This window comes from Rhincodon typus, chromosome 26 (assembly GCF_021869965.1).
Source record: "Rhincodon typus isolate 14 chromosome 26, sRhiTyp1.1, whole genome shotgun sequence".
In the NCBI taxonomy this organism is placed as follows: Eukaryota; Metazoa; Chordata; class Chondrichthyes; order Orectolobiformes; family Rhincodontidae; genus Rhincodon; species Rhincodon typus.
The window spans coordinates 7,622,246-7,626,523 of NC_063357.1; positions in this window are offsets into that span (position 1 = coordinate 7,622,246).

A 4,278-nucleotide genomic window follows, 5' to 3' on the forward strand; every position below is an offset into this window, starting at 1 on the left:
ACACATGCGCACACACACAGATACACAAACACACAGACACACACACACACACAGACGCACATGCACAGACACAGACACGTGCGCACACAGACACACACACACACAGAGACACAGACACACACGAGAGGCAAGGGAGGGCTCATGTTACCACGTTACAGGAGCTGTTGTGTATTGTGTTCAGTGAAGCCACATCTGGCACAATTTGCTGGGGACAAAGCCTCACCTCTGTAGCTGTGTCCCTGCAGTGAAATGTGTGAATCTGTAAATTAAAGGTGGGGTTTCATCTCTGTCAGTTTTTATTAACTGGTGGTGTATTCTAAAGGAGAACAATGCTGCCTAAACTGCTGAGCTTTCCCAGTTGTTTCAGACTCGCTGGATCTCCTGCCAATTGGAACTGGAAGGAGAAGCTGCTGCTCGCAGTGTTGTACTCTGCATATTGTTGTCGCTTGGTCATCACCCATAGAACATAGAACATTACAGCGCAGTACAGGCCCTTCGGCCCTCGATGTTGCGCCGACCTGTGAAACCAATCTGAAGCCCATCTAACCTAAACTATTCCATTATCATCCATATGTTTATCAAATGACCATTTAAATGCCCTTAAAGTTGGCGAGTCTACTATTTTTGCAGGCAGGGCATTCCACGCCCTTACTACTCTCTGAGTAAAGAACCTACCTCTGACATCTGTCCTATATCTATCACCCCTCAATTTAAAGCTATGTCCCCTCGTGCTAGCCATCACCATCCGAGGAAAAAGGCTCCCACTGTCCACCCTATCCCAGTTCCCCATTCCTTCCAGCCCTGTCTCTTGGTGACTCAACCCCTCACCACGGGTGGCACGGTGGCTCAGTGGTTAGCACTGCTGCCTCACAGCACCAGAAACCTGGATTCGACTCCACCCTCGGGCAACTGTCTGTCCAGGTTTCCTCCCACAGTCCAAAGATGCGCAGGTTAGATGGATTGGCCGTGGGAAATTGCTCCTAGTTTTCAGGGATGTGTAGATTAGGTGGGTTATAGGGGAATGGGTCTGGGTGGGATGTTCTGAGGGTCGGTGTGGACTTGTTGGGCCGAAGGGCCTGTTTCCACACTGTAGGGATTCTATGATTCTGTGAGTGAGCAACAGAGTGGCTGAGGAAGAGTGAGTTCTTTCTGAGAGCTCCTCCAGTAATATTGTGACAAGCGTACAGGGGCTGTGAGTGTGCACGGGTTGTGTGCGTACTGATACCATGTGCCCAGGAGCTGGGCGTGTATGCATGGATTGGGTATGAATGTGAATCACAGAATCCCTCCAGAGTGGAAGCAGGCCATTTGGCCCATCGAGTCCACACTGACCCTCGGAATTGCATTACACCCATGCTGACCACCCCATCCCTGTAACCCTGCATTGCCCATGGCTAACCCACCTAGCCAGTACATCCCTGGACACAATGGACAGTTTAGCATGGCCAACCTGGGTATGTATGGGGCTGACTGGGTGTCTCGCACACACCCCCCTCCGCTAATGCAGCCTTCACATCCTTAAAGATTGATTTATAAATTGTGTTATTGCTCTCACCGGATGAAAGGAATGACAAATGTTTAACTTGTCACTTGCTGAGTTTAAAGGCACTGGACCCGTGCGGAAAGTGCCAAATATAATATGATGTAAAAAAAAATCATATGACCAGTGTCACATAATGAAACACTGTTAGCTGTGGCTGTTCACAGCCATGTGAATGTTAACCCTCTTGTGCCCAAGTCCCAGTGTGGGCTTTGGTGAACAAAAACAGAAGTTGCTGGAAAAGCTCAGCAGGTCTGGCAGCATCTGTGAAGAAAACAAAAAAATCAGAGTTAAGGTTTCGGGTCCGGGGACCCTTCCTCAGACCTGGCTTTGCTGAAGGCTGACAGTGCTGAGGGGCTGCTGTGTTTGGGAAGGGAGTTACTCTCAGTGCTCATGGGGCAGCACCCCAAAAGCACTCTGATCTGATCTGGTCACGTTTGGTTTGTATTGCTGTTTGTGGGATCTTGCCGTGCACAAAGTAGCTGCTGCGTTTCTTGCACCGCGACACTTCAAAGAGGAGCTTTTACTGGCCGGGAAAGAATAACAAAAAAACTCCTAGAGACGCGCAGCGCTGGGGAAAGGCGCTATAGAAATGAACATCCCTTTGACGTGACAACAGGGATCTCCGCGATCCAATCTGCAGGCGTACGACCAACAGCAGACAGCTGCATTGATTTAGCGCCTCTTAAAGTTGTAAATCGCTTCGATGGAGTGTTATGATAGCTGAAAAGTGACAAAGATTTGTTAAAGAGGTGTCCCCCCAGAAACAAGACAACAAGGTGCAGGGCTGGATGAACACAGCAGGCCAAGCAGCATCATAGGAGCAGAAAGGCTGACGTTTCGGGCCTCGACCCTTCATCAGAAAAGGGGGAGGGGAAGGGGGTTCTGAAATAAATAGGGAGAGAGTGGGAGGCGGATAGATGAGGGATAGAGGAGAGGATAGGTGGAGAGGAAACAAACAGGTCGAAGAGGTGGGGATGGAGCCAGTAAAGGTGCGTGTAGGTGGAGAGTTAGGGAGGGGATAGGTCAGTCCAGGGAGGACGGACAGGTCAAGGGGGCGGGATGAGGTTAGTCGGTAGGAGATGGGGGTGCGGCTTGAGGTGGGAGGAGGGGATAGGTGGGAGGAAGAACAGGTTAGGGAGGCGGGGATGAGCTGGACTGGTTTTGGGATGCGGTAGGGGGAGGGGAGATTTTGAAGCTTGTGAAATCCACATTGATACCATTGGGCTGCAGGGTTCCCAAGCGGAATATGAGTTGCTGTTCCTGCAACCTTCGGGTGGCATCGTTGTGGCACTGCAGGAGGCCCAGGATGGACATGTCGTCTGAGGAATGGGAGGGGGAGTTGAAATGGTTCGCGACTGGGAGGTGCAGTTGTTTATTGCGAACCGAGTATAGGTGTTCTGCAAAGCGGTCCCCGAGCCTCCGCTTGGTTTCCCCGATGTAGAGGAGGCCACAACGGGTACAGCGGATGCAGTATACCACATTAGCAGATGTGCAGGTGAACATCTGCTTGATGTGGAAAGTCTTCTTGGGGCCTGGGATGGGGGTGAGGGAGGAGGTATGGGGGCAGGTGTAGCACTTCCTGTGGTTGCAGGGAAAATTGCTGGGTGTGGTGGGGCTGGAGGGCTGGAGGGGAGTGTGGAGCGGACAAGGGAGTCACGGAGAGAGTGGTCCCTCCGGAAACCAGATAAGGGTGGGGAGGGAAGGATGTCTTTGGTGGTGGGGTTGGATTGCAGATGGCGGAAGTGTTGGAGGATGATGCGTTGGATCCGGAGGTTGGTGGGGTGGTACGTGAGGACGAGGGGGATTCTTTTTTGGTTCTTATTGGTGGATGGGGTGTGAGGGATGAGTTGCGGGAGATGTGGGAAACACGGTTGAGGGTGTTCTCGACCACTGAGGGGGGGAAGTTACGGTCCTTGAAAAACGAGGACAACTGAGATGTACGGGAGTGGAATGCCTCATCCTGGGAGCAGATGCGGTGGAGGCGAAGGAATTGGGAATAGGGGATAGCATTTTTGCAGGAAGGTGGGTGGGAGGAGGAGTATTCTGGGTAGCTGTGGGAGTCGGTGGGCTTGAAATGAATATCGGTTTCTAGGTGGTTGCCCGATATGGAGACAGAGGGGTCCAGGAAGGGGAGAGAGGTATTAGAGATGGTCCAGGTAAACTTAAGGTTGGGGTGGAAGGTGTTGGTGAAGTGGATGAACTGTTCGAGCTCCTCGTGGGAGCACGAGGCGGCGCCGATACAGTCATCAATGTAACGGAGGAAGAGGTGGGTTTTAGGGCCGGTGTAGGTACGGAAGAGGGATTGTTCCACGTAACCTACAAAGAGGCAGGCGTAGCTTGGGCACATGCGGGTACCCATGGCCACCCCCTTTGTCTGTAGGAAGTGGGAGGAATTGAAAGAGAAGTTGTTGAGGGTGAGGACGAGTTCGGCTAATCGGATGAGGGTGTCAGTGGAGGGGGACTGGTTGGGCCTGTGGGACAGGAAGAAGCGGAGGGCCTTTAGGCCATCTGCATGGGGAATGCAGGTGTAGAGGGATTGGACGTCCATGGTAAAGATGAGGTGTTGGGGACCAGGGAATTGGAAGTTCTGGAGGAGGTGGAGGGTGTGGGTGGTGTCACGGACGTAGGTAGGGAGTTCCTGGACCAAGGGGGAGAAAATGGAGTCCAGATAGTTGAAGATAAGTTCGGGAGGGCAGGAGCAGGCGGAGACCATGGGTCGACCAGGGCATTCAGGT